We start from the raw sequence: 27,106 nt of genomic DNA on the forward strand, positions 1-27,106 counted from the left end.
GAGTCTACAGCAGGGGTGCCCAAGTCGGGTCTTGGAGAGCCCCTATCCAGCTTGTTTTCCATGTCTCCCTCCTTTACACACCTGAACCAAATGATCAGTTCATCAGCAAGCTCTGCAGGAGCCTGATTATTTTGATTCAGGTGTGTCGGACAGTCGTGCACCCAGACCGGATGCGGAACTGTAGCCGGAGAAGGAGGCGGGGGCGGCGAAAACCGGAAGCCGAGGGCAAACGGGGTGCCGGTCCAGGCTACCTGACTGCGATCAACTGATTGCGCTTGCAAGACACCAGATTGGTGAAAACGTTTCCTCTCTACGGCCCTTTATGGAATACTTTGCCCACCCTTGCTGTAGACTCTACGGGCTGACCATTGGCTCGAATGTCCTCAGCGATCGGGCTCCAGCCAGTCGCAGGCTTCTCTAGATCCTACATTTTGGGCCAATGGCGGAGAACATGAGAGAGGCAAGGAGGGTGTTACTCTGAAGCTCAACACTGACAATTCCAGACCCACACCAGGGCCATGCAGTTTTTCATTGGCGCATTTCAAGTTTGATTTAACAGTAAATCAGGGGAGAGCGCGTACGCAGTCCCCCACTACCATAAATTTTGCAGTTGAGATTCCCACATTTGGGGAATTCATAAAGGTCATCGAAACTGGAGTTGTGCAATGGTTAAGACTCGCCTTAGGAAAACCACCTGCTTGATCATGGTGTCTCCCCTGCCAGGTAAGTATGAGTTGCACGCCTCTGCAAAGCCGAGGTCTTGAGCGCGCAGGCCATCTTCGTTCATGAGCTCGTTTGTTACACACCTATAAAATAGTAACAAACACTCATAATGGACAAGGCAACTACAGTAAAACTGTTAACGCACAACTAGTCGTCAACTGACTTGAACTTTAAATTAGCTTTAAAGAATGTGCAAAACAATCCCAGCATGCATTGCTGCTCCTCCAAAAGCTCAGCTGAAACGGTTGCCCGTACTCTGTCAATGTGCATGCGCCACTGAAAGCTACAGATGCTTTGAAATTGTAGTTATTTCTCAAAGCTAGGACAACCTTCCACTCACTTTCCTGTTTGTTTGGTCAGGAATAGACACTGCTGCTGACATGTTAGGGTCCAACCCGGAATGGATGCTACGTGACTCTTCTGGGTTCAGACTGCAGGCATATCCGATTCCAGTCGGATTCCTCCTCCAATCAGATTTTTTTGAGCTGACTGTTCACACATTCTTTGTAAGGGTCCAAATCAGACCTGGGCCAGTTCAGAGGCCCACATTATTGACACACCTGACAGGTTCCTGTGGCAACAAAGACGTCATTCAGAGTAGAGTAAGGTCACGGACAGTCAAAACCCATCTGAGCTGCTCAGACAGAGAATATTGGATTTCGGCCGCCGCTCCTAACTGATTTCGTCACCGATTCGCTTTTCAGCAAGACTCGGTTTTGCTTTCACCAGTAGAAGGGGGCGCACCGTTCCTGGAGGTACTGCAATACCAGGTCGATGCATGGAGTGGACGGAGCAAGCCCCTATTCCATCTCCTAGGCCCAAAAATCAATTTAATATATGGTCCCCGGATAGGGGACGTATCAGATATTAAACTGATAAGAACAGATACTACACTTGATCTTAGCCAAAAGGCCGAGAAGCGATAACCACAAACTGGCACGAGGGACAGGCTCATTCCAGCCAATCCGGCCTAAAGTCATGGTCACACATGTCAAATGACAAAAGCAACACGCATACACAAAAAATCTATCAAGACGGTCCAGCTGCGGCCTGCAGTAGTCACAGGGGGCGCGGTTGGCGGATGACAAACGCTTGATCTGATCGGTCGTTGAAAGCAAGGGAAACAAGCTCAAGCTGGTCAGAAGAGGAGACCCAAAACCATTCGTTCCTCCAGCATCTAATTTTAGAACTAGTATAGTCATCCTTTAAATTCATATGGTTAATTTTTGGCTAGGATTATAAAAGTCATAATGTTCCAAGGTCTAGTGAAGTTTAGTTGTGAAACCCCTTAAGTTAAGTTTAGAGTGAATCGTGGGTAATCAATTTCTTAGCCCCTCACACCCCAAGCTGTACTATTGGGGACGCCGGCGTCCCCTTGATTTCTCTGGGCCACAATGGCTGTTGTACTCGTCATAAAGACGTCATTTCTGGCCAGTATATAGACGAATAGTCGCTCTTTCATTCAACACCGGATGGCAGCACTGTCACATCTTCCCGCGGCGACTGAAAACATCCAGTCGAAGTTCGCGTCACTGGCCTCCACCTGACATCTGCAATGTTTCATATCAGGTCTGTGCTAGAATAATCCATTTTTTCAGAATTGCGTCGACAAAATGACATCACAACGACAAGACAGGGGTAGAAGAAGGTGTGGAACACCAGCAGAAGAGCATCCAGTCTTCTCTGAACTACATTTTGGGCCAATGGCGGTGGAACATGAGGAATGTATCCAGGGTGTGGCTCTGAAGCAGTTTGAAATCCCGGAGCATTTAGCCCATCGCTAACACGACAAGACTCACTTGGCCGAACAACACACCCTTTCACTTTGTTTTTACCGTATAGAAAGGTCTGCTTAGCAGAACTTCAAAAATTGACTCAAACTCTTGCTGTTCCTCCCCACGGAAATCTTTAGTAAAAGGCGAAAGATTTATACGGTCTGAAAAGGAACAAGAGTGTACTTCCTTGCATTTGACGGAACCGGCTGGGAGATGATCGGCGATAGCATTTTAACACAGGCTCTCAAGCGCTACAAACCAGTGGGGGGCGTGCCGAGTCGCACCGAGCAGCCAATCGTTTCGTCCCCAAGGAGGAATTTCACTGCAAATGTAGACCGTAGAAATCTGGAGACTCTAAGGATTGACCGTTGGCTCGAGTCTACAGCAGGGGTGCCCAAGTCGGGTCTTGGAGAGCCCCTATCCAGCTTGTTTTCCATGTCTCCCTCCTTTACACACCTGAACCAAATGATCAGTTCATCAGCAAGCTCTGCAGGAGCCTGATTATTTTGATTCAGGTGTGTCGGACAGTCGTGCACCCAGACCGGATGCGGAACTGTAGCCGGAGAAGGAGGCGGGGGCGGCGAAAACCGGAAGCCGAGGGCAAACGGGGTGCCGGTCCAGGCTACCTGACTGCGATCAACTGATTGCGCTTGCAAGACACCAGATTGGTGAAAACGTTTCCTCTCTACGGCCCTTTATGGAATACTTTGCCCACCCTTGCTGTAGACTCTACGGGCTGACCATTGGCTCGAATGTCCTCAGCGATCGGGCTCCAGCCAGTCGCAGGCAGATCCTAGATCCTACATTTTGGGCCAGTGGCGGAGAACATGAGAGAGGCAAGGAGGGTGTTACTCTGAAGCTCAACACTGACAATTCCAGACCCACACCAGGGCCATGCAGTTTTTCATTGGCGCATTTCAAGTTTGATTTAACAGTAAATCAGGGGAGAGCGCGTACGCAGTCCCCCACTACCATAAATTTTGCAGTTGAGATTCCCACATTTGGGGAATTCATAAAGGTCATCGAAACCGGAGTTGTGCAATGGTTAAGACTCGCCTTAGGAAAACCACCTGCTTGATCATGGTGTCTCCCCTGCCAGGTAAGTATGAGTTGCACGCCTCTGCAAAGCCGAGGTCTTGAGCGCGCAGGCCATCTTCGTTCATGAGCTCGTTTGTTACACACCTATAAAATAGTAACAAACACTCATAATGGACAAGGCAACTACAGTAAAACTGTTAACGCACAACTAGTCGTCAACTGACTTGAACTTTAAATTAGCTTTAAAGAATGTGCAAAACAATCCCAGCATGCATTGCTGCTCCTCCAAAAGCTCAGCTGAAACGGTTGCCCGTACTCTGTCAATGTGCATGCGCCACTGAAAGCTACAGATGCTTTGAAATTGTAGTTATTTCTCAAAGCTAGGACAACCTTCCACTCACTTTCCTGTTTGTTTGGTCAGGAATAGACACTGCTGCTGACATGTTAGGGTCCAACCCGGAATGGATGCTACGTGACTCTTCTGGGTTCAGACTGCAGGCATATCCGATTCCAGTCGGATTCCTCCTCCAATCAGATTTTTTTGAGCTGACTGTTCACACATTCTTTGTAAGGGTCCAAATCAGACCTGGGCCAGTTCAGAGGCCCACATTATTGACACACCTGACAGGTTCCTGTGGCAACAAAGACGTCATTCAGAGTAGAGTAAGGTCACGGACAGTCAAAACCCATCTGAGCTGCTCAGACAGAGAATATTGGATTTCGGCCGCCGCTCCTAACTGATTTCGTCACCGATTCGCTTTTCAGCAAGACTCGGTTTTGCTTTCACCAGTAGAAGGGGGCGCACCGTTCCTGGAGGTACTGCAATACCAGGTCGATGCATGGAGTGGACGGAGCAAGCCCCTATTCCATCTCCTAGGCCCAAAAATCAATTTAATATATGGTCCCCGGATAGGGGACGTATCAGATATTAAACTGATAAGAACAGATACTACACTTGATCTTAGCCAAAAGGCCGAGAAGCGATAACCACAAACTGGCACGAGGGACAGGCTCATTCCAGCCAATCCGGCCTAAAGTCATGGTCACACATGTCAAATGACAAAAGCAACACGCATACACAAAAAATCTATCAAGACGGTCCAGCTGCGGCCTGCAGTAGTCACAGGGGGCGCGGTTGGCGGATGACAAACGCTTGATCTGATCGGTCGTTGAAAGCAAGGGAAACAAGCTCAAGCTGGTCAGAAGAGGAGACCCAAAACCATTCGTTCCTCCAGCATCTAATTTTAGAACTAGTATAGTCATCCTTTAAATTCATATGGTTAATTTTTGGCTAGGATTATAAAAGTCATAATGTTCCAAGGTCTAGTGAAGTTTAGTTGTGAAACCCCTTAAGTTAAGTTTAGAGTGAATCGTGGGTAATCAATTTCTTAGCCCCTCACACCCCAAGCTGTACTATTGGGGACGCCGGCGTCCCCTTGATTTCTCTGGGCCACAATGGCTGTTGTACTCGTCATAAAGACGTCATTTCTGGCCAGTATATAGACGAATAGTCGCTCTTTCATTCAACACCGGATGGCAGCACTGTCACATCTTCCCGCGGCGACTGAAAACATCCAGTCGAAGTTCGCGTCACTGGCCTCCACCTGACATCTGCAATGTTTCATATCAGGTCTGTGCTAGAATAATCCATTTTTTCAGAATTGCGTCGACAAAATGACATCACAACGACAAGACAGGGGTAGAAGAAGGTGTGGAACACCAGCAGAAGAGCATCCAGTCTTCTCTGAACTACATTTTGGGCCAATGGCGGTGGAACATGAGGAATGTATCCAGGGTGTGGCTCTGAAGCAGTTTGAAATCCCGGAGCATTTAGCCCATCGCTAACACGACAAGACTCACTTGGCCGAACAACACACCCTTTCACTTTGTTTTTACCGTATAGAAAGGTCTGCTTAGCAGAACTTCAAAAATTGACTCAAACTCTTGCTGTTCCTCCCCACGGAAATCTTTAGTAAAAGGCGAAAGATTTATACGGTCTGAAAAGGAACAAGAGTGTACTTCCTTGCATTTGACGGAACCGGCTGGGAGATGATCGGCGATAGCATTTTAACACAGGCTCTCAAGCGCTACAAACCAGTGGGGGGCGTGCCGAGTCGCACCGAGCAGCCAATCGTTTCGTCCCCAAGGAGGAATTTCACTGCAAATGTAGACCGTAGAAATCTGGAGACTCTAAGGATTGACCGTTGGCTCGAGTCTACAGCAGGGGTGCCCAAGTCGGGTCTTGGAGAGCCCCTATCCAGCTTGTTTTCCATGTCTCCCTCCTTTACACACCTGAACCAAATGATCAGTTCATCAGCAAGCTCTGCAGGAGCCTGATTATTTTGATTCAGGTGTGTCGGACAGTCGTGCACCCAGACCGGATGCGGAACTGTAGCCGGAGAAGGAGGCGGGGGCGGCGAAAACCGGAAGCCGAGGGCAAACGGGGTGCCGGTCCAGGCTACCTGACTGCGATCAACTGATTGCGCTTGCAAGACACCAGATTGGTGAAAACGTTTCCTCTCTACGGCCCTTTATGGAATACTTTGCCCACCCTTGCTGTAGACTCTACGGGCTGACCATTGGCTCGAATGTCCTCAGCGATCGGGCTCCAGCCAGTCGCAGGCTTCTCTAGATCCTACATTTTGGGCCAATGGCGGAGAACATGAGAGAGGCAAGGAGGGTGTTACTCTGAAGCTCAACACTGACAATTCCAGACCCACACCAGGGCCATGCAGTTTTTCATTGGCGCATTTCAAGTTTGATTTAACAGTAAATCAGGGGAGAGCGCGTACGCAGTCCCCCACTACCATAAATTTTGCAGTTGAGATTCCCACATTTGGGGAATTCATAAAGGTCATCGAAACTGGAGTTGTGCAATGGTTAAGACTCGCCTTAGGAAAACCACCTGCTTGATCATGGTGTCTCCCCTGCCAGGTAAGTATGAGTTGCACGCCTCTGCAAAGCCGAGGTCTTGAGCGCGCAGGCCATCTTCGTTCATGAGCTCGTTTGTTACACACCTATAAAATAGTAACAAACACTCATAATGGACAAGGCAACTACAGTAAAACTGTTAACGCACAACTAGTCGTCAACTGACTTGAACTTTAAATTAGCTTTAAAGAATGTGCAAAACAATCCCAGCATGCATTGCTGCTCCTCCAAAAGCTCAGCTGAAACGGTTGCCCGTACTCTGTCAATGTGCATGCGCCACTGAAAGCTACAGATGCTTTGAAATTGTAGTTATTTCTCAAAGCTAGGACAACCTTCCACTCACTTTCCTGTTTGTTTGGTCAGGAATAGACACTGCTGCTGACATGTTAGGGTCCAACCCGGAATGGATGCTACGTGACTCTTCTGGGTTCAGACTGCAGGCATATCCGATTCCAGTCGGATTCCTCCTCCAATCAGATTTTTTTGAGCTGACTGTTCACACATTCTTTGTAAGGGTCCAAATCAGACCTGGGCCAGTTCAGAGGCCCACATTATTGACACACCTGACAGGTTCCTGTGGCAACAAAGACGTCATTCAGAGTAGAGTAAGGTCACGGACAGTCAAAACCCATCTGAGCTGCTCAGACAGAGAATATTGGATTTCGGCCGCCGCTCCTAACTGATTTCGTCACCGATTCGCTTTTCAGCAAGACTCGGTTTTGCTTTCACCAGTAGAAGGGGGCGCACCGTTCCTGGAGGTACTGCAATACCAGGTCGATGCATGGAGTGGACGGAGCAAGCCCCTATTCCATCTCCTAGGCCCAAAAATCAATTTAATATATGGTCCCCGGATAGGGGACGTATCAGATATTAAACTGATAAGAACAGATACTACACTTGATCTTAGCCAAAAGGCCGAGAAGCGATAACCACAAACTGGCACGAGGGACAGGCTCATTCCAGCCAATCCGGCCTAAAGTCATGGTCACACATGTCAAATGACAAAAGCAACACGCATACACAAAAAATCTATCAAGACGGTCCAGCTGCGGCCTGCAGTAGTCACAGGGGGCGCGGTTGGCGGATGACAAACGCTTGATCTGATCGGTCGTTGAAAGCAAGGGAAACAAGCTCAAGCTGGTCAGAAGAGGAGACCCAAAACCATTCGTTCCTCCAGCATCTAATTTTAGAACTAGTATAGTCATCCTTTAAATTCATATGGTTAATTTTGGCTAGGATTATAAAAGTCATAATGTTCCAAGGTCTAGTGAAGTTTAGTTGTGAAACCCCTTAAGTTAAGTTTAGAGTGAATCGTGGGTAATCAATTTCTTAGCCCCTCACACCCCAAGCTGTACTATTGGGGACGCCGGCGTCCCCTTGATTTCTCTGGGCCACAATGGCTGTTGTACTCGTCATAAAGACGTCATTTCTGGCCAGTATATAGACGAATAGTCGCTCTTTCATTCAACACCGGATGGCAGCACTGTCACATCTTCCCGCGGCGACTGAAAACATCCAGTCGAAGTTCGCGTCACTGGCCTCCACCTGACATCTGCAATGTTTCATATCAGGTCTGTGCTAGAATAATCCATTTTTTCAGAATTGCGTCGACAAAATGACATCACAACGACAAGACAGGGGTAGAAGAAGGTGTGGAACACCAGCAGAAGAGCATCCAGCCTTCTCTGAACTACATTTTGGGCCAATGGCGGTGGAACATGAGGAATGTATCCAGGGTGTGGCTCTGAAGCAGTTTGAAATCCCGGAGCATTTAGCCCATCGCTAACACGACAAGACTCACTTGGCCGAACAACACACCCTTTCACTTTGTTTTTACCGTATAGAAAGGTCTGCTTAGCAGAACTTCAAAAATTGACTCAAACTCTTGCTGTTCCTCCCCACGGAAATCTTTAGTAAAAGGCGAAAGATTTATACGGTCTGAAAAGGAACAAGAGTGTACTTCCTTGCATTTGACGGAACCGGCTGGGAGATGATCGGCGATAGCATTTTAACACAGGCTCTCAAGCGCTACAAACCAGTGGGGGGCGTGCCGAGTCGCACCGAGCAGCCAATCGTTTCGTCCCCAAGGAGGAATTTCACTGCAAATGTAGACCGTAGAAATCTGGAGACTCTAAGGATTGACCGTTGGCTCGAGTCTACAGCAGGGGTGCCCAAGTCGGGTCTTGGAGAGCCCCTATCCAGCTTGTTTTCCATGTCTCCCTCCTTTACACACCTGAACCAAATGATCAGTTCATCAGCAAGCTCTGCAGGAGCCTGATTATTTTGATTCAGGTGTGTCGGACAGTCGTGCACCCAGACCGGATGCGGAACTGTAGCCGGAGAAGGAGGCGGGGGCGGCGAAAACCGGAAGCCGAGGGCAAACGGGGTGCCGGTCCAGGCTACCTGACTGCGATCAACTGATTGCGCTTGCAAGACACCAGATTGGTGAAAACGTTTCCTCTCTACGGCCCTTTATGGAATACTTTGCCCACCCTTGCTGTAGACTCTACGGGCTGACCATTGGCTCGAATGTCCTCAGCGATCGGGCTCCAGCCAGTCGCAGGCAGATCCTAGATCCTACATTTTGGGCCAGTGGCGGAGAACATGAGAGAGGCAAGGAGGGTGTTACTCTGAAGCTCAACACTGACAATTCCAGACCCACACCAGGGCCATGCAGTTTTTCATTGGCGCATTTCAAGTTTGATTTAACAGTAAATCAGGGGAGAGCGCGTACGCAGTCCCCCACTACCATAAATTTTGCAGTTGAGATTCCCACATTTGGGGAATTCATAAAGGTCATCGAAACCGGAGTTGTGCAATGGTTAAGACTCGCCTTAGGAAAACCACCTGCTTGATCATGGTGTCTCCCCTGCCAGGTAAGTATGAGTTGCACGCCTCTGCAAAGCCGAGGTCTTGAGCGCGCAGGCCATCTTCGTTCATGAGCTCGTTTGTTACACACCTATAAAATAGTAACAAACACTCATAATGGACAAGGCAACTACAGTAAAACTGTTAACGCACAACTAGTCGTCAACTGACTTGAACTTTAAATTAGCTTTAAAGAATGTGCAAAACAATCCCAGCATGCATTGCTGCTCCTCCAAAAGCTCAGCTGAAACGGTTGCCCGTACTCTGTCAATGTGCATGCGCCACTGAAAGCTACAGATGCTTTGAAATTGTAGTTATTTCTCAAAGCTAGGACAACCTTCCACTCACTTTCCTGTTTGTTTGGTCAGGAATAGACACTGCTGCTGACATGTTAGGGTCCAACCCGGAATGGATGCTACGTGACTCTTCTGGGTTCAGACTGCAGGCATATCCGATTCCAGTCGGATTCCTCCTCCAATCAGATTTTTTTGAGCTGACTGTTCACACATTCTTTGTAAGGGTCCAAATCAGACCTGGGCCAGTTCAGAGGCCCACATTATTGACACACCTGACAGGTTCCTGTGGCAACAAAGACGTCATTCAGAGTAGAGTAAGGTCACGGACAGTCAAAACCCATCTGAGCTGCTCAGACAGAGAATATTGGATTTCGGCCGCCGCTCCTAACTGATTTCGTCACCGATTCGCTTTTCAGCAAGACTCGGTTTTGCTTTCACCAGTAGAAGGGGGCGCACCGTTCCTGGAGGTACTGCAATACCAGGTCGATGCATGGAGTGGACGGAGCAAGCCCCTATTCCATCTCCTAGGCCCAAAAATCAATTTAATATATGGTCCCCGGATAGGGGACGTATCAGATATTAAACTGATAAGAACAGATACTACACTTGATCTTAGCCAAAAGGCCAAGAAGCGATAACCACAAACTGGCACGAGGGACAGGCTCATTCCAGCCAATCCGGCCTAAAGTCATGGTCACACATGTCAAATGACAAAAGCAACACGCATACACAAAAAATCTATCAAGACGGTCCAGCTGCGGCCTGCAGTAGTCACAGGGGGCGCGGTTGGCGGATGACAAACGCTTGATCTGATCGGTCGTTGAAAGCAAGGGAAACAAGCTCAAGCTGGTCAGAAGAGGAGACCCAAAACCATTCGTTCCTCCAGCATCTAATTTTAGAACTAGTATAGTCATCCTTTAAATTCATATGGTTAATTTTTGGCTAGGATTATAAAAGTCATAATGTTCCAAGGTCTAGTGAAGTTTAGTTGTGAAACCCCTTAAGTTAAGTTTAGAGTGAATCGTGGGTAATCAATTTCTTAGCCCCTCACACCCCAAGCTGTACTATTGGGGACGCCGGCGTCCCCTTGATTTCTCTGGGCCACAATGGCTGTTGTACTCGTCATAAAGACGTCATTTCTGGCCAGTATATAGACGAATAGTCGCTCTTTCATTCAACACCGGATGGCAGCACTGTCACATCTTCCCGCGGCGACTGAAAACATCCAGTCGAAGTTCGCGTCACTGGCCTCCACCTGACATCTGCAATGTTTCATATCAGGTCTGTGCTAGAATAATCCATTTTTTCAGAATTGCGTCGACAAAATGACATCACAACGACAAGACAGGGGTAGAAGAAGGTGTGGAACACCAGCAGAAGAGCATCCAGTCTTCTCTGAACTACATTTTGGGCCAATGGCGGTGGAACATGAGGAATGTATCCAGGGTGTGGCTCTGAAGCAGTTTGAAATCCCGGAGCATTTAGCCCATCGCTAACACGACAAGACTCACTTGGCCGAACAACACACCCTTTCACTTTGTTTTTACCGTATAGAAAGGTCTGCTTAGCAGAACTTCAAAAATTGACTCAAACTCTTGCTGTTCCTCCCCACGGAAATCTTTAGTAAAAGGCGAAAGATTTATACGGTCTGAAAAGGAACAAGAGTGTACTTCCTTGCATTTGACGGAACCGGCTGGGAGATGATCGGCGATAGCATTTTAACACAGGCTCTCAAGCGCTACAAACCAGTGGGGGGCGTGCCGAGTCGCACCGAGCAGCCAATCGTTTCGTCCCCAAGGAGGAATTTCACTGCAAATGTAGACCGTAGAAATCTGGAGACTCTAAGGATTGACCGTTGGCTCGAGTCTACAGCAGGGGTGCCCAAGTCGGGTCTTGGAGAGCCCCTATCCAGCTTGTTTTCCATGTCTCCCTCCTTTACACACCTGAACCAAATGATCAGTTCATCAGCAAGCTCTGCAGGAGCCTGATTATTTTGATTCAGGTGTGTCGGACAGTCGTGCACCCAGACCGGATGCGGAACTGTAGCCGGAGAAGGAGGCGGGGGCGGCGAAAACCGGAAGCCGAGGGCAAACGGGGTGCCGGTCCAGGCTACCTGACTGCGATCAACTGATTGCGCTTGCAAGACACCAGATTGGTGAAAACGTTTCCTCTCTACGGCCCTTTATGGAATACTTTGCCCACCCTTGCTGTAGACTCTACGGGCTGACCATTGGCTCGAATGTCCTCAGCGATCGGGCTCCAGCCAGTCGCAGGCTTCTCTAGATCCTACATTTTGGGCCAATGGCGGAGAACATGAGAGAGGCAAGGAGGGTGTTACTCTGAAGCTCAACACTGACAATTCCAGACCCACACCAGGGCCATGCAGTTTTTCATTGGCGCATTTCAAGTTTGATTTAACAGTAAATCAGGGGAGAGCGCGTACGCAGTCCCCCACTACCATAAATTTTGCAGTTGAGATTCCCACATTTGGGGAATTCATAAAGGTCATCGAAACCGGAGTTGTGCAATGGTTAAGACTCGCCTTAGGAAAACCACCTGCTTGATCATGGTGTCTCCCCTGCCAGGTAAGTATGAGTTGCACGCCTCTGCAAAGCCGAGGTCTTGAGCGCGCAGGCCATCTTCGTTCATGAGCTCGTTTGTTACACACCTATAAAATAGTAACAAACACTCATAATGGACAAGGCAACTACAGTAAAACTGTTAACGCACAACTAGTCGTCAACTGACTTGAACTTTAAATTAGCTTTAAAGAATGTGCAAAACAATCCCAGCATGCATTGCTGCTCCTCCAAAAGCTCAGCTGAAACGGTTGCCCGTACTCTGTCAATGTGCATGCGCCACTGAAAGCTACAGATGCTTTGAAATTGTAGTTATTTCTCAAAGCTAGGACAACCTTCCACTCACTTTCCTGTTTGTTTGGTCAGGAATAGACACTGCTGCTGACATGTTAGGGTCCAACCCGGAATGGATGCTACGTGACTCTTCTGGGTTCAGACTGCAGGCATATCCGATTCCAGTCGGATTCCTCCTCCAATCAGATTTTTTTGAGCTGACTGTTCACACATTCTTTGTAAGGGTCCAAATCAGACCTGGGCCAGTTCAGAGGCCCACATTATTGACACACCTGACAGGTTCCTGTGGCAACAAAGACGTCATTCAGAGTAGAGTAAGGTCACGGACAGTCAAAACCCATCTGAGCTGCTCAGACAGAGAATATTGGATTTCGGCCGCCGCTCCTAACTGATTTCGTCACCGATTCGCTTTTCAGCAAGACTCGGTTTTGCTTTCACCAGTAGAAGGGGGCGCACCGTTCCTGGAGGTACTGCAATACCAGGTCGATGCATGGAGTGGATGGAGCAAGCTCCTATTCCATCTCCTAGGCCCAAAAATCAATTTAATATATGGTACCCGGATAGGGGACGTATCAGATATTAAACTGATAAGAACAGATACTACACTTGATCTTAGCCAAAAGGCCGAGAAGCGATAACCACAAACTGGCACGAGGGACAGGCTCATTCCAGCCAATCCGGCCTAAAGTCATGGTCACACATGTCAAATGACAAAAGCAACACGCATACACAAAAAATCTATCAAGACGGTCCAGCTGCGGCCTGCAGTAGTCACAGGGGGCGCGGTTGGCGGATGACAAACGCTTGATCTGATCGGTCGTTGAAAGCAAGGGAAACAAGCTCAAGCTGGTCAGAAGAGGAGACCCAAAACCATTCGTTCCTCCAGCATCTAATTTTAGAACTAGTATAGTCATCCTTTAAATTCATATGGTTAATTTTTGGCTAGGATTATAAAAGTCATAATGTTCCAAGGTCTAGTGAAGTTTAGTTGTGAAACCCCTTAAGTTAAGTTTAGAGTGAATCGTGGGTAATCAATTTCTTAGCCCCTCACACCCCAAGCTGTACTATTGGGGACGCCGGCGTCCCCTTGATTTCTCTGGGCCACAATGGCTGTTGTACTCGTCATAAAGACGTCATTTCTGGCCAGTATATAGACGAATAGTCGCTCTTTCATTCAACACCGGATGGCAGCACTGTCACATCTTCCCGCGGCGACTGAAAACATCCAGTCGAAGTTCGCGTCACTGGCCTCCACCTGACATCTGCAATGTTTCATATCAGGTCTGTGCTAGAATAATCCATTTTTTCAGAATTGCGTCGACAAAATGACATCACAACGACAAGACAGGGGTAGAAGAAGGTGTGGAACACCAGCAGAAGAGCATCCAGTCTTCTCTGAACTACATTTTGGGCCAATGGCGGTGGAACATGAGGAATGTATCCAGGGTGTGGCTCTGAAGCAGTTTGAAATCCCGGAGCATTTAGCCCATCGCTAACACGACAAGACTCACTTGGCCGAACAACACACCCTTTCACTTTGTTTTTACCGTATAGAAAGGTCTGCTTAGCAGAACTTCAAAAATTGACTCAAACTCTTGCTGTTCCTCCCCACGGAAATCTTTAGTAAAAGGCGAAAGATTTATACGGTCTGAAAAGGAACAAGAGTGTACTTCCTTGCATTTGACGGAACCGGCTGGGAGATGATCGGCGATAGCATTTTAACACAGGCTCTCAAGCGCTACAAACCAGTGGGGGGCGTGCCGAGTCGCACCGAGCAGCCAATCGTTTCGTCCCCAAGGAGGAATTTCACTGCAAATGTAGACCGTAGAAATCTGGAGACTCTAAGGATTGACCGTTGGCTCGAGTCTACAGCAGGGGTGCCCAAGTCGGGTCTTGGAGAGCCCCTATCCAGCTTGTTTTCCATGTCTCCCTCCTTTACACACCTGAACCAAATGATCAGTTCATCAGCAAGCTCTGCAGGAGCCTGATTATTTTAATTCAGGTGTGTCGGACAGTCGTGCACCCAGACCGGATGCGGAACTGTAGCCGGAGAAGGAGGCGGGGGCGGCGAAAACCGGAAGCCGAGGGCAAACGGGGTGCCGGTCCAGGCTACCTGACTGCGATCAACTGATTGCGCTTGCAAGACACCAGATTGGTGAAAACGTTTCCTCTCTACGGCCCTTTATGGAATACTTTGCCCACCCTTGCTGTAGACTCTACGGGCTGACCATTGGCTCGAATGTCCTCAGCGATCGGGCTCCAGCCAGTCGCAGGCTTCTCTAGATCCTACATTTTGGGCCAATGGCGGAGAACATGAGAGAGGCAAGGAGGGTGTTACTCTGAAGCTCAACACTGACAATTCCAGACCCACACCAGGGCCATGCAGTTTTTCATTGGCGCATTTCAAGTTTGATTTAACAGTAAATCAGGGGAGAGCGCGTACGCAGTCCCCCACTACCATAAATTTTGCAGTTGAGATTCCCACATTTGGGGAATTCATAAAGGTCATCGAAACCGGAGTTGTGCAATGGTTAAGACTCGCCTTAGGAAAACCACCTGCTTGATCATGGTGTCTCCCCTGCCAGGTAAGTATGAGTTGCACGCCTCTGCAAAGCCGAGGTCTTGAGCGCGCAGGCCATCTTCGTTCATGAGCTCGTTTGTTACACACCTATAAAATAGTAACAAACACTCATAATGGACAAGGCAACTACAGTAAAACTGTTAACGCACAACTAGTCGTCAACTGACTTGAACTTTAAATTAGCTTTAAAGAATGTGCAAAACAATCCCAGCATGCATTGCTGCTCCTCCAAAAGCTCAGCTGAAACGGTTGCCCGTACTCTGTCAATGTGCATGCGCCACTGAAAGCTACAGATGCTTTGAAATTGTAGTTATTTCTCAAAGCTAGGACAACCTTCCACTCACTTTCCTGTTTGTTTGGTCAGGAATAGACACTGCTGCTGACATGTTAGGGTCCAACCCGGAATGGATGCTACGTGACTCTTCTGGGTTCAGACTGCAGGCATATCCGATTCCAGTCGGATTCCTCCTCCAATCAGATTTTTTTGAGCTGACTGTTCACACATTCTTTGTAAGGGTCCAAATCAGACCTGGGCCAGTTCAGAGGCCCACATTATTGACACACCTGACAGGTTCCTGTGGCAACAAAGACGTCATTCAGAGTAGAGTAAGGTCACGGACAGTCAAAACCCATCTGAGCTGCTCAGACAGAGAATATTGGATTTCGGCCGCCGCTCCTAACTGATTTCGTCACCGATTCGCTTTTCAGCAAGACTCGGTTTTGCTTTCACCAGTAGAAGGGGGCGCACCGTTCCTGGAGGTACTGCAATACCAGGTCGATGCATGGAGTGGACGGAGCAAGCCCCTATTCCATCTCCTAGGCCCAAAAATCAATTTAATATATGGTCCCCGGATAGGGGACGTATCAGATATTAAACTGATAAGAACAGATACTACACTTGATCTTAGCCAAAAGGCCGAGAAGCGATAACCACAAACTGGCACGAGGGACAGGCTCATTCCAGCCAATCCGGCCTAAAGTCATGGTCACACATGTCAAATGACAAAAGCAACACGCATACACAAAAAATCTATCAAGACGGTCCAGCTGCGGCCTGCAGTAGTCACAGGGGGCGCGGTTGGCGGATGACAAACGCTTGATCTGATCGGTCGTTGAAAGCAAGGGAAACAAGCTCAAGCTGGTCAGAAGAGGAGACCCAAAACCATTCGTTCCTCCAGCATCTAATTTTAGAACTAGTATAGTCATCCTTTAAATTCATATGGTTAATTTTTGGCTAGGATTATAAAAGTCATAATGTTCCAAGGTCTAGTGAAGTTTAGTTGTGAAACCCCTTAAGTTAAGTTTAGAGTGAATCGTGGGTAATCAATTTCTTAGCCCCTCACACCCCAAGCTGTACTATTGGGGACGCCGGCGTCCCCTTGATTTCTCTGGGCCACAATGGCTGTTGTACTCGTCATAAAGACGTCATTTCTGGCCAGTATATAGACGAATAGTCGCTCTTTCATTCAACACCGGATGGCAGCACTGTCACATCTTCCCGCGGCGACTGAAAACATCCAGTCGAAGTTCGCGTCACTGGCCTCCACCTGACATCTGCAATGTTTCATATCAGGTCTGTGCTAGAATAATCCATTTTTTCAGAATTGCGTCGACAAAATGACATCACAACGACAAGACAGGGGTAGAAGAAGGTGTGGAACACCAGCAGAAGAGCATCCAGCCTTCTCTGAACTACATTTTGGGCCAATGGCGGTGGAACATGAGGAATGTATCCAGGGTGTGGCTCTGAAGCAGTTTGATATCCCGGAGCATTTAGCCCATCGCTAACACGACAAGACTCACTTGGCCGAACAACACACCCTTTCACTTTGTTTTTACCGTATAGAAAGGTCTGCGTAGTAGAACTTCAAAAATTGACTCAAACTCTTGCTGTTCCTCCCCACGGAAATCTTTAGTAAAAGGCGAAAGATTTATACGGTCTGAAAAGGAACAAGAGTGTTCTGCCTTGCATTTGACGGAACCGGCTGGGAGATGATCGGCGATAGCATTTTAACACAGGCTCTCAAGCGCTACAAACCAGTGGGGGGCGTGCCGAGTCGCACCGAGCAGCCAATCGTTTCGTCCCCAAGGAGGAATTTCACTGCAAATGTAGACCGTAGAAATCTGGAGACTCTAAGGATTGACCGTTGGCTCGAGTCTACAGCAGGGGTGCCCAAGTCGGGTCTTGGAGAGCCCCTATCCAGCTTGTTTTCCATGTCTCCCTCCTTTACACACCTGAACCAAATGATCAGTTCATCAGCAAGCTCTGCAGGAGCCTGATTATTTTGATTCAGGTGTGTCGGACAGTCGTGCACCCAGACCGGATGCGGAACTGTAGCCGGAGAAGGAGGCGGGGGCGGCGAAAACCGGAAGCCGAGGGCAAACGGGGTGCCGGTCCAGGCTACCTGACTGCGATCAACTGATTGCGCTTGCAAGACACCAGATTGGTGAAAACGTTTCCTCTCTACGGCCCTTTATGGAATACTTTGCCCACCCTTGCTGTAGACTCTACGGGCTGACCATTGGCTCGAATGTCCTCAGCGATCGGGCTCCAGCCAGTCGCAAGCTTCTCTAGATCCTACATTTTGGGCCAATGGCGGAGAACATGAGAGAGGCAAGGAGGGTGTTACTCTGAAGCTCAACACTGACAATTCCAGACCCACACCAGGGCCATGCAGTTTTTCATTGGCGCATTTCAAGTTTGATTTAACAGTAAATCAGGGGAGAGCGCGTACGCAGTCCCCCACTACCATAAATTTTGCAGTTGAGATTCCCACATTTGGGGAATTCATAAAGGTCATCGAAACCGGAGTTGTGCAATGGTTAAGACTCGCCTTAGGAAAACCACCTGCTTGATCATGGTGTCTCCCCTGCCAGGTAAGTATGATTTGCACGCCTCTGCAAAGCCGAGGTCTTGAGCGCGCAGGCCATCTTCGTTCATGAGCTCGTTTGTTACACACCTATAAAATAGTAACAAACACACATAATGGACAAGGCAACTACAGTAAAACTGTCAACGCACAACTAGTCGTCAACTGACTTGAACTTTAAATTAGCTTTAAAGAATGTGCAAAACAATCCCAGCATGCATTGCTGCTCCTCCAAAAGCTCAGCTGAAACGGTTGCCCGTACTCTGTCAATGTGCATGCGCCACTGAAAGCTACAGATGCTTTGAAATTGTAGTTATTTCTCAAAGCTAGGACAACCTTCCACTCACTTTCCTGTTTGTTTGGTCAGGAATAGACACTGCTGCTGACATGTTAGGGTCCAACCCGGAATGGATGCTACGTGACTCTTCTGGGTTCAGACTGCAGGCATATCCGATTCCAGTCGGATTCCTCCTCCAATCAGATTTTTTTGAGCTGACTGTTCACACATTCTTTGTAAGGGTCCAAATCAGACATGGGCCAGTTCAGAGGCCCACATTATTGACACACCTGACAGGTTCCTGTGGCAACAAAGACGTCATTCAGAGTAGAGTAAGGTCACGGACAGTCAAAACCCATCTGAGCTGCTCAGACAGAGAATATTGGATTTCGGCCGCCGCTCCTAACTGATTTCGTCACCGATTCGCTTTTCAGCAAGACTCGGTTTTGCTTTCACCAGTAGAAGGGGGCGCACCGTTCCTGGAGGTACTGCAATACCAGGTCGATGCATGGAGTGGACGGAGCAAGCCCCTATTCCATCCCCTAGGCCCAAAAATCAATTTAATATATGGTCCCCGGATAGGGGACGTATCAGATATTAAACTGATAAGAACAGATACTACACTTGATCTTAGCCAAAAGGCCGAGAAGCGATAACCACAAACTGGCACGAGGGACAGGCTCATTCCAGCCAATCCGGCCTAAAGTCATGGTCACACATGTCAAATGACAAAAGCAACACGCATACACAAAAAATCTATCAAGACGGTCCAGCTGCGGCCTGCAGTAGTCACAGGGGGCGCGGTTGGCGGATGACAAACGCTTGATCTGATCGGTCGTTGAAAGCAAGGGAAACAAGCTCAAGCTGGTCAGAAGAGGAGACCCAAAACCATTCGTTCCTCCAGCATCTAATTTTAGAACTAGTATAGTCATCCTTTAAATTCATATGGTTAATTTTTGGCTAGGATTATAAAAGTCATAATGTTCCAAGGTCTAGTGAAGTTTAGTTGTGAAACCCCTTAAGTTAAGTTTAGAGTGAATCGTGGGTAATCAATTTCTTAGCCCCTCACACCCCAAGCTGTACTATTGGGGACGCCGGCGTCCCCTTGATTTCTCTGGGCCACAATGGCTGTTGTACTCGTCATAAAGACGTCATTTCTGGCCAGTATATAGACGAATAGTCGCTCTTTCATTCAACACCGGATGGCAGCACTGTCACATCTTCCCGCGGCGACTGAAAACATCCAGTCGAAGTTCGCGTCACTGGCCTCCACCTGACATCTGCAATGTTTCATATCAGGTCTGTGCTAGAATAATCCATTTTTTCAGAATTGCGTCGACAAAATGACATCACAACGACAAGACAGGGGTAGAAGAAGGTGTGGAACACCAGCAGAAGAGCATCCAGTCTTCTCTGAACTACATTTTGGGCCAATGGCGGTGGAACATGAGGAATGTATCCAGGGTGTGGCTCTGAAGCAGTTTGAAATCCCGGAGCATTTAGCCCATCGCTAACACGACAAGACTCACTTGGCCGAACAACACACCCTTTCACTTTGTTTTTACCGTATAGAAAGGTCTGCTTAGCAGAACTTCAAAAATTGACTTAAACTCTTGCTGTTCCTCCCCACGGAAATCTTTAGTAAAAGGCGAAAGATTTATACGGTCTGAAAAGGAACAAGAGTGTACTTCCTTGCATTTGACGGAACCGGCTGGGAGATGATCGGCGATAGCATTTTAACACAGGCTCTCAAGCGCTACAAACCAGTGGGGGGCGTGCCGAGTCGCACCGAGCAGCCAATCGTTTCGTCCCCAAGGAGGAATTTCACTGCAAATGTAGACCGTAGAAATCTGGAGACTCTAAGGATTGACCGTTGGCTCGAGTCTACAGCAGGGGTGCCCAAGTCGGGTCTTGGAGAGCCCCTATCCAGCTTGTTTTCCATGTCTCCCTCCTTTACACACCTGAACCAAATGATCAGTTCATCAGCAAGCTCTGCAGGAGCCTGATTATTTTGATTCAGGTGTGTCGGACAGTCGTGCACCCAGACCGGATGCGGAACTGTAGCCGGAGAAGGAGGCGGGGGCGGCGAAAACCGGAAGCCGAGGGCAAACGGGGTGCCGGTCCAGGCTACCTGACTGCGATCAACTGATTGCGCTTGCAAGACACCAGATTGGTGAAAACGTTTCCTCTCTACGGCCCTTTATGGAATACTTTGCCCACCCTTGCTGTAGACTCTACGGGCTGACCATTGGCTCGAATGTCCTCAGCGATCGGGCTCCAGCCAGTCGCAGGCTTCTCTAGATCCTACATTTTGGGCCAATGGCGGAGAACATGAGAGAGGCAAGGAGGGTGTTACTCTGAAGCTCAACACTGACAATTCCAGACCCACACCAGGGCCATGCAGTTTTTCATTGGCGCATTTCAAGTTTGATTTAACAGTAAATCAGGGGAGAGCGCGTACGCAGTCCCCCACTACCATAAATTTTGCAGGTGAGATTCCCACATTTGGGGAATTCATAAAGGTCATCGAAACCGGAGTTGTGCAATGGTTAAGACTCGCCTTAGGAAAACCACCTGCTTGATCATGGTGTCTCCCCTGCCAGGTAAGTATGAGTTGCACGCCTCTGCAAAGCCGAGGTCTTGAGCGCGCAGGCCATCTTCGTTCATGAGCTCGTTTGTTACACACCTATAAAATAGTAACAAACACTCATAATGGACAAGGCAACTACAGTAAAACTGTTAACGCACAACTAGTCGTCAACTGACTTGAACTTTAAATTAGCTTTAAAGAATGTGCAAAACAATCCCAGCATGCATTGCTGCTCCTCCAAAAGCTCAGCTGAAACGGTTGCCCGTACTCTGTCAATGTGCATGCGCCACTGAAAGCTCCAGATGCTTTGAAATTGTAGTTATTTCTCAAAGCTAGGACAACCTTCCACTCACTTTCCTGTTTGTTTGGTCAGGAATAGACACTGCTGCTGACATGTTAGGGTCCAACCCGGAATGGATGCTACGTGACTCTTCTGGGTTCAGACTGCAGGCATATCCGATTCCAGTCGGATTCCTCCTCCAATCAGATTTTTTTGAGCTGACTGTTCACACATTCTTTGTAAGGGTCCAAATCAGACCTGGGCCAGTTCAGAGGCCCACATTATTGACACACCTGACAGGTTCCTGTGGCAACAAAGACGTCATTCAGAGTAGAGTAAGGTCACGGACAGTCAAAACCCATCTGAGCTGCTCAGACAGAGAATATGGGATTTCGGCCGCCGCTCCTAACTGATTTCGTCACCGATTCGCTTTTCAGCAAGACTCGGTTTTGCTTTCACCAGTAGAAGGGGGCGCACCGTTCCTGGAGGTACTGCAATACCAGGTCGATGCATGGAGTGGACGGAGCAAGCCCCTATTCCATCTCCTAGGCCCAAAAATCAATTTAATATATGGTCCCCGGATAGGGGACGTATCAGATATTAAACTGATAAGAACAGATACTACACTTGATCTTAGCCAAAAGGCCGAGAAGCGATAACCACAAACTGGCACGAGGGACAGGCTCATTCCAGCCAATCCGGCCTAAAGTCATGGTCACACATGTCAAATGACAAAAGCAACACGCATACACAAAAAATCTATCAAGACGGTCCAGCTGCGGCCTGCAGTAGTCACAGGGGGCGCGGTTGGCGGATGACAAACGCTTGATCTGATCGGTCGTTGAAAGCAAGGGAAACAAGCTCAAGCTGGTCAGAAGAGGAGACCCAAAACCATTCGTTCCTCCAGCATCTAATTTTAGAACTAGTATAGTCATCCTTTAAATTCATATGGTTAATTTTTGGCTAGGATTATAAAAGTCATAATGTTCCAAGGTCTAGTGAAGTTTAGTTGTGAAACCCCTTAAGTTAAGTTTAGAGTGAATCGTGGGTAATCAATTTCTTAGCCCCTCACACCCCAAGCTGTACTATTGGGGACGCCGGCGTCCCCTTGATTTCTCTGGGCCACAATGGCTGTTGTACTCGTCATAAAGACGTCATTTCTGGCCAGTATATAGACGAATAGTCGCTCTTTCATTCAACACCGGATGGCAGCACTGTCACATCTTCCCGCGGCGACTGAAAACATCCAGTCGAAGTTCGCGTCACTGGCCTCCACCTGACATCTGCAATGTTTCATATCAGGTCTGTGCTAGAATAATCCATTTTTTCAGAATTGCGTCGACAAAATGACATCACAACGACAAGACAGGGGTAGAAGAAGGTGTGGAACACCAGCAGAAGAGCATCCAGCCTTCTCTGAACTACATTTTGGGCCAATGGCGGTGGAACATGAGGAATGTATCCAGGGTGTGGCTCTGAAGCAGTTTGATATCCCGGAGCATTTAGCCCATCGCTAACACGACAAGACTCACTTGGCCGAACAACACACCCTTTCACTTTGTTTTTACCGTATAGAAAGGTCTGCGTAGCAGAACTTCAAAAATTGACTCAAACTCTTGCTGTTCCTCCCCACGGAAATCTTTAGTAAAAGGCGAAAGATTTATACGGTCTGAAAAGGAACAAGAGTGTTCTGCCTTGCATTTGACGGAACCGGCTGGGAGATGATCGGCGATAGCATTTTAACACAGGCTCTCAAGCGCTACAAACCAGTGGGGGGCGTGCCGAGTCGCACCGAGCAGCCAATCGTTTCGTCCCCAAGGAGGAATTTCACTGCAAATGTAGACCGTAGAAATCTGGAGACTCTAAGGATTGACCGTTGGCTCGAGTCTACAGCAGGGGTGCCCAAGTCGGGTCTTGGAGAGCCCCTATCCAGCTTGTTTTCCATGTCTCCCTCCTTTACACACCTGAACCAAATGATCAGTTCATCAGCAAGCTCTGCAGGAGCCTGATTATTTTGATTCAGGTGTGTCGGACAGTCGTGCACCCAGACCGGATGCGGAACTGTAGCCGGAGAAGGAGGCGGGGGCGGCGAAAACCGGAAGCCGAGGGCAAACGGGGTGCCGGTCCAGGCTACCTGACTGCGATCAACTGATTGCGCTTGCAAGACACCAGATTGGTGAAAACGTTTCCTCTCTACGGCCCTTTATGGAATACTTTGCCCACCCTTGCTGTAGACTCTACGGGCTGACCATTGGCTCGAATGTCCTCAGCGATCGGGCTCCAGCCAGTCGCAAGCTTCTCTAGATCCTACATTTTGGGCCAATGGCGGAGAACATGAGAGAGGCAAGGAGGGTGTTACTCTGAAGCTCAACACTGACAATTCCAGACCCACACCAGGGCCATGCAGTTTTTCATTGGCGCATTTCAAGTTTGATTTAACAGTAAATCAGGGGAGAGCGCGTACGCAGTCCCCCACTACCATAAATTTTGCAGTTGAGATTCCCACATTTGGGGAACTCATAAAGGTCATCGAAACCGGAGTTGTGCAATGGTTAAGACTCGCCTTAGGAAAACCACCTGCTTGATCATGGTGTCTCCCCTGCCAGGTAAGTATGATTTGCACGCCTCTGCAAAGCCGAGGTCTTGAGCGCGCAGGCCATCTTCGTTCATGAGCTTGTTTGTTACACACCTATAAAATAGTAACAAACACACATAATGGACAAGGCAACTACAGTAAAACTGTCAACGCACAACTAGTCGTCAACTGACTTGAACTTTAAATTAGCTTTAAAGAATGTGCAAAACAATCCCAGCATGCATTGCTGCTCCTCCAAAAGCTCAGCTGAAACGGTTGCCCGTACTCTGTCAATGTGCATGCGCCACTGAAAGCTACAGATGCTTTGAAATTGTAGTTATTTCTCAAAGCTAGGACAACCTTCCACTCACTTTCCTGTTTGTTTGGTCAGGAATAGACACTGCTGCTGACATGTTAGGGTCCAACCCGGAATGGATGCTACGTGACTCTTCTGGGTTCAGACTGCAGGCATATCCGATTCCAGTCGGATTCCTCCTCCAATCAGATTTTTTTGAGCTGACTGTTCACACATTCTTTGTAAGGGTCCAAATCAGACATGGGCCAGTTCAGAGGCCCACATTATTGACACACCTGACAGGTTCCTGTGGCAACAAAGACGTCATTCAGAGTAGAGTAAGGTCACGGACAGTCAAAACCCATCTGAGCTGCTCAGACAGAGAATATTGGATTTCGGCCGCCGCTCCTAACTGATTTCGTCACCGATTCGCTTTTCAGCAAGACTCGGTTTTGCTTTCACCAGTAGAAGGGGGCGCACCGTTCCTGGAGGTACTGCAATACCAGGTCGATGCATGGAGTGGACGGAGCAAGCCCCTATTCCATCCCCTAGGCCCAAAAATCAATTTAATATATGGTCCCCGGATAGGGGACGTATCAGATATTAAACTGATAAGAACAGATACTACACTTGATCTTAGCCAAAAGGCCGAGAAGCGATAACCACAAACTGGCACGAGGGACAGGCTCATTCCAGCCAATCCGGCCTAAAGTCATGGTCACACATGTCAAATGACAAAAGCAACACGCATACACAAAAAATCTATCAAGACGGTCCAGCTGCGGCCTGCAGTAGTCACAGGGGGCGCGGTTGGCGGATGACAAACGCTTGATCTGATCGGTCGTTGAAAGCAAGGGAAACAAGCTCAAGCTGGTCAGAAGAGGAGACCCAAAACCATTCGTTCCTCCAGCATCTAATTTTAGAACTAGTATAGTCATCCTTTAAATTCATATGGTTAATTTTTGGCTAGGATTATAAAAGTCATAATGTTCCAAGGTCTAGTGAAGTTTAGTTGTGAAACCCCTTAAGTTAAGTTTAGAGTGAATCGTGGGTAATCAATTTCTTAGCCCCTCACACCCCAAGCTGTACTATTGGGGACGCCGGCGTCCCCTTGATTTCTCTGGGCCACAATGGCTGTTGTACTCGTCATAAAGACGTCATTTCTGGCCAGTATATAGACGAATAGTCGCTCTTTCATTCAACACCGGATGGCAGCACTGTCACATCTTCCCGCGGCGACTGAAAACATCCAGTCGAAGTTCGCGTCACTGGCCTCCACCTGACATCTGCAATGTTTCATATCAGGTCTGTGCTAGAATAATCCATTTTTTCAGAATTGCGTCGACAAAATGACATCACAACGACAAGCCAGGGGTAGAAGAAGGTGTGGAACACCAGCAGAAGAGCATCCAGTCTTCTCTGAACTACATTTTGGGCCAATGGCGGTGGAACATGAGGAATGTATCCAGGGTGTGGCTCTGAAGCAGTTTGAAATCCCGGAGCATTTAGCCCATCGCTAACACGACAAGACTCACTTGGCCGAACAACACACCCTTTCACTTTGTTTTTACCGTATAGAAAGGTCTGCTTAGCAGAACTTCAAAAATTGACTCAAACTCTTGCTGTTCCTCCCCACGGAAATCTTTAGTAAAAGGCGAAAGATTTATACGGTCTGAAAAGGAACAAGAGTGTACTTCCTTGCATTTGACGGAACCGGCTGGGAGATGATCGGCGATAGCATTTTAACACAGGCTCTCAAGCGCTACAAACCAGTGGGGGGCGTGCCGAGTCGCACCGAGCAGCCAATCGTTTCGTCCCCAAGGAGGAATTTCACTGCAAATGTAGACCGTAGAAATCTGGAGACTCTAAGGATTGACCGTTGGCTCGAGTCTACAGCAGGGGTGCCCAAGTCGGGTCTTGGAGAGCCCCTATCCAGCTTGTTTTCCATGTCTCCCTCCTTTACACACCTGAACCAAATGATCAGTTCATCAGCAAGCTCTGCAGGAGCCTGATTATTTTGATTCAGGTGTGTCGGACAGTCGTGCACCCAGACCGGATGCGGAACTGTAGCCGGAGAAGGAGGCGGGGGCGGCGAAAACCGGAAGCCGAGGGCAAACGGGGTGCCGGTCCAGGCTACCTGACTGCGATCAACTGATTGCGCTTGCAAGACACCAGATTGGTGAAAACGTTTCCTCTCTACGGCCCTTTATGGAATACTTTGCCCACCCTTGCTGTAGACTCTACGGGCTGACCATTGGCTCGAATGTCCTCAGCGATCGGGCTCCAGCCAGTCGCAGGCTTCTCTAGATCCTACATTTTGGGCCAATGGCGGAGAACATGAGAGAGGCAAGGAGGGTGTTACTCTGAAGCTCAACACTGACAATTCCAGACCCACACCAGGGCCATGCAGTTTTTCATTGGCGCATTTCAAGTTTGATTTAACAGTAAATCAGGGGAGAGCGCGTACGCAGTCCCCCACTACCATAAATTTTGCAGTTGAGATTCCCACATTTGGGGAATTCATAAAGGTCATCGAAACTGGAGTTGTGCAATGGTTAAGACTCGCCTTAGGAAAACCACCTGCTTGATCATGGTGTCTCCCCTGCCAGGTAAGTATGAGTTGCACGCCTCTGCAAAGCCGAGGTCTTGAGCGCGCAGGCCATCTTCGTTCATGAGCTCGTTTGTTACACACCTATAAAATAGTAACAAACACTCATAATGGACAAGGCAACTACAGTAAAACTGTTAACGCACAACTAGTCGTCAACTGACTTGAACTTTAAATTAGCTTTAAAGAATGTGCAAAACAATCCCAGCATGCATTGCTGCTCCTCCAAAAGCTCAGCTGAAACGGTTGCCCGTACTCTGTCAATGTGCATGCGCCACTGAAAGCTACAGATGCTTTGAAATTGTAGTTATTTCTCAAAGCTAGGACAACCTTCCACTCACTTTCCTGTTTGTTTGGTCAGGAATAGACACTGCTGCTGACATGTTAGGGTCCAACCCGGAATGGATGCTACGTGACTCTTCTGGGTTCAGACTGCAGGCATATCCGATTCCAGTCGGATTCCTCCTCCAATCAGATTTTTTTGAGCTGACTGTTCACACATTCTTTGTAAGGGTCCAAATCAGAC

The 27,106-nt window shown here is 48.3% G+C and overlaps 28 non-coding genes across 28 annotated transcripts; all 28 read right to left on the bottom strand.

Moving 5' to 3' along the window:
• Window positions 1–564: 564 nt before the first annotated feature.
• On the bottom strand, window positions 565–731 carry LOC130918111 (U1 spliceosomal RNA). The gene has a single exon (XR_009063566.1). It is a non-coding gene; the product is annotated as a U1 spliceosomal RNA (small nuclear RNA).
• Window positions 732–1,456: 725 nt separating this feature from the next.
• Window positions 1,457–1,647, bottom strand: LOC130918142 (U2 spliceosomal RNA). Its single transcript, XR_009063596.1, has one exon. It is a non-coding gene; the product is annotated as a U2 spliceosomal RNA (small nuclear RNA).
• A 920-nt stretch (window positions 1,648–2,567) lies between these two features.
• Window positions 2,568–2,679, bottom strand: LOC130918210 (U5 spliceosomal RNA). The gene has a single exon (XR_009063659.1). It is a non-coding gene; the product is annotated as a U5 spliceosomal RNA (small nuclear RNA).
• A 759-nt stretch (window positions 2,680–3,438) lies between these two features.
• LOC130918169 (U1 spliceosomal RNA) lies at window positions 3,439–3,605 on the bottom strand. The gene has a single exon (XR_009063622.1). It is a non-coding gene; the product is annotated as a U1 spliceosomal RNA (small nuclear RNA).
• Window positions 3,606–4,330: 725 nt separating this feature from the next.
• LOC130918143 (U2 spliceosomal RNA) lies at window positions 4,331–4,521 on the bottom strand. The gene has a single exon (XR_009063597.1). It is a non-coding gene; the product is annotated as a U2 spliceosomal RNA (small nuclear RNA).
• A 920-nt stretch (window positions 4,522–5,441) lies between these two features.
• On the bottom strand, window positions 5,442–5,553 carry LOC130918211 (U5 spliceosomal RNA). Its single transcript, XR_009063660.1, has one exon. It is a non-coding gene; the product is annotated as a U5 spliceosomal RNA (small nuclear RNA).
• Window positions 5,554–6,311: 758 nt separating this feature from the next.
• On the bottom strand, window positions 6,312–6,478 carry LOC130918113 (U1 spliceosomal RNA). Its single transcript, XR_009063568.1, has one exon. It is a non-coding gene; the product is annotated as a U1 spliceosomal RNA (small nuclear RNA).
• Window positions 6,479–7,203: 725 nt separating this feature from the next.
• LOC130918144 (U2 spliceosomal RNA) lies at window positions 7,204–7,394 on the bottom strand. The gene has a single exon (XR_009063598.1). It is a non-coding gene; the product is annotated as a U2 spliceosomal RNA (small nuclear RNA).
• A 919-nt stretch (window positions 7,395–8,313) lies between these two features.
• LOC130918212 (U5 spliceosomal RNA) lies at window positions 8,314–8,425 on the bottom strand. Its single transcript, XR_009063661.1, has one exon. It is a non-coding gene; the product is annotated as a U5 spliceosomal RNA (small nuclear RNA).
• A 759-nt stretch (window positions 8,426–9,184) lies between these two features.
• LOC130918180 (U1 spliceosomal RNA) lies at window positions 9,185–9,351 on the bottom strand. Its single transcript, XR_009063633.1, has one exon. It is a non-coding gene; the product is annotated as a U1 spliceosomal RNA (small nuclear RNA).
• A 725-nt stretch (window positions 9,352–10,076) lies between these two features.
• Window positions 10,077–10,267, bottom strand: LOC130918156 (U2 spliceosomal RNA). The gene has a single exon (XR_009063609.1). It is a non-coding gene; the product is annotated as a U2 spliceosomal RNA (small nuclear RNA).
• Window positions 10,268–11,187: 920 nt separating this feature from the next.
• LOC130918213 (U5 spliceosomal RNA) lies at window positions 11,188–11,299 on the bottom strand. Its single transcript, XR_009063662.1, has one exon. It is a non-coding gene; the product is annotated as a U5 spliceosomal RNA (small nuclear RNA).
• Window positions 11,300–12,057: 758 nt separating this feature from the next.
• Window positions 12,058–12,224, bottom strand: LOC130918191 (U1 spliceosomal RNA). The gene has a single exon (XR_009063642.1). It is a non-coding gene; the product is annotated as a U1 spliceosomal RNA (small nuclear RNA).
• A 725-nt stretch (window positions 12,225–12,949) lies between these two features.
• Window positions 12,950–13,140, bottom strand: LOC130918164 (U2 spliceosomal RNA). The gene has a single exon (XR_009063617.1). It is a non-coding gene; the product is annotated as a U2 spliceosomal RNA (small nuclear RNA).
• Window positions 13,141–14,060: 920 nt separating this feature from the next.
• Window positions 14,061–14,172, bottom strand: LOC130918214 (U5 spliceosomal RNA). The gene has a single exon (XR_009063663.1). It is a non-coding gene; the product is annotated as a U5 spliceosomal RNA (small nuclear RNA).
• Window positions 14,173–14,930: 758 nt separating this feature from the next.
• Window positions 14,931–15,097, bottom strand: LOC130918203 (U1 spliceosomal RNA). The gene has a single exon (XR_009063653.1). It is a non-coding gene; the product is annotated as a U1 spliceosomal RNA (small nuclear RNA).
• Window positions 15,098–15,822: 725 nt separating this feature from the next.
• On the bottom strand, window positions 15,823–16,013 carry LOC130918145 (U2 spliceosomal RNA). The gene has a single exon (XR_009063599.1). It is a non-coding gene; the product is annotated as a U2 spliceosomal RNA (small nuclear RNA).
• Window positions 16,014–16,932: 919 nt separating this feature from the next.
• Window positions 16,933–17,045, bottom strand: LOC130918240 (U5 spliceosomal RNA). Its single transcript, XR_009063688.1, has one exon. It is a non-coding gene; the product is annotated as a U5 spliceosomal RNA (small nuclear RNA).
• Window positions 17,046–17,803: 758 nt separating this feature from the next.
• LOC130918215 (U1 spliceosomal RNA) lies at window positions 17,804–17,970 on the bottom strand. The gene has a single exon (XR_009063664.1). It is a non-coding gene; the product is annotated as a U1 spliceosomal RNA (small nuclear RNA).
• A 725-nt stretch (window positions 17,971–18,695) lies between these two features.
• Window positions 18,696–18,886, bottom strand: LOC130918159 (U2 spliceosomal RNA). Its single transcript, XR_009063612.1, has one exon. It is a non-coding gene; the product is annotated as a U2 spliceosomal RNA (small nuclear RNA).
• Window positions 18,887–19,806: 920 nt separating this feature from the next.
• LOC130918200 (U5 spliceosomal RNA) lies at window positions 19,807–19,918 on the bottom strand. Its single transcript, XR_009063650.1, has one exon. It is a non-coding gene; the product is annotated as a U5 spliceosomal RNA (small nuclear RNA).
• Window positions 19,919–20,676: 758 nt separating this feature from the next.
• Window positions 20,677–20,843, bottom strand: LOC130918276 (U1 spliceosomal RNA). The gene has a single exon (XR_009063721.1). It is a non-coding gene; the product is annotated as a U1 spliceosomal RNA (small nuclear RNA).
• A 725-nt stretch (window positions 20,844–21,568) lies between these two features.
• LOC130918148 (U2 spliceosomal RNA) lies at window positions 21,569–21,759 on the bottom strand. The gene has a single exon (XR_009063601.1). It is a non-coding gene; the product is annotated as a U2 spliceosomal RNA (small nuclear RNA).
• Window positions 21,760–22,679: 920 nt separating this feature from the next.
• LOC130918232 (U5 spliceosomal RNA) lies at window positions 22,680–22,791 on the bottom strand. Its single transcript, XR_009063681.1, has one exon. It is a non-coding gene; the product is annotated as a U5 spliceosomal RNA (small nuclear RNA).
• Window positions 22,792–23,549: 758 nt separating this feature from the next.
• Window positions 23,550–23,716, bottom strand: LOC130918273 (U1 spliceosomal RNA). Its single transcript, XR_009063718.1, has one exon. It is a non-coding gene; the product is annotated as a U1 spliceosomal RNA (small nuclear RNA).
• A 725-nt stretch (window positions 23,717–24,441) lies between these two features.
• On the bottom strand, window positions 24,442–24,632 carry LOC130918160 (U2 spliceosomal RNA). The gene has a single exon (XR_009063613.1). It is a non-coding gene; the product is annotated as a U2 spliceosomal RNA (small nuclear RNA).
• Window positions 24,633–25,552: 920 nt separating this feature from the next.
• On the bottom strand, window positions 25,553–25,664 carry LOC130918216 (U5 spliceosomal RNA). The gene has a single exon (XR_009063665.1). It is a non-coding gene; the product is annotated as a U5 spliceosomal RNA (small nuclear RNA).
• A 758-nt stretch (window positions 25,665–26,422) lies between these two features.
• On the bottom strand, window positions 26,423–26,589 carry LOC130918114 (U1 spliceosomal RNA). The gene has a single exon (XR_009063569.1). It is a non-coding gene; the product is annotated as a U1 spliceosomal RNA (small nuclear RNA).
• Window positions 26,590–27,106: the final 517 nt, after the last annotated feature.

The sequence above is a fragment of the Corythoichthys intestinalis genome, chromosome 6, assembly GCF_030265065.1.
Source record: "Corythoichthys intestinalis isolate RoL2023-P3 chromosome 6, ASM3026506v1, whole genome shotgun sequence".
In the NCBI taxonomy this organism is placed as follows: domain Eukaryota; kingdom Metazoa; phylum Chordata; class Actinopteri; order Syngnathiformes; family Syngnathidae; genus Corythoichthys; species Corythoichthys intestinalis.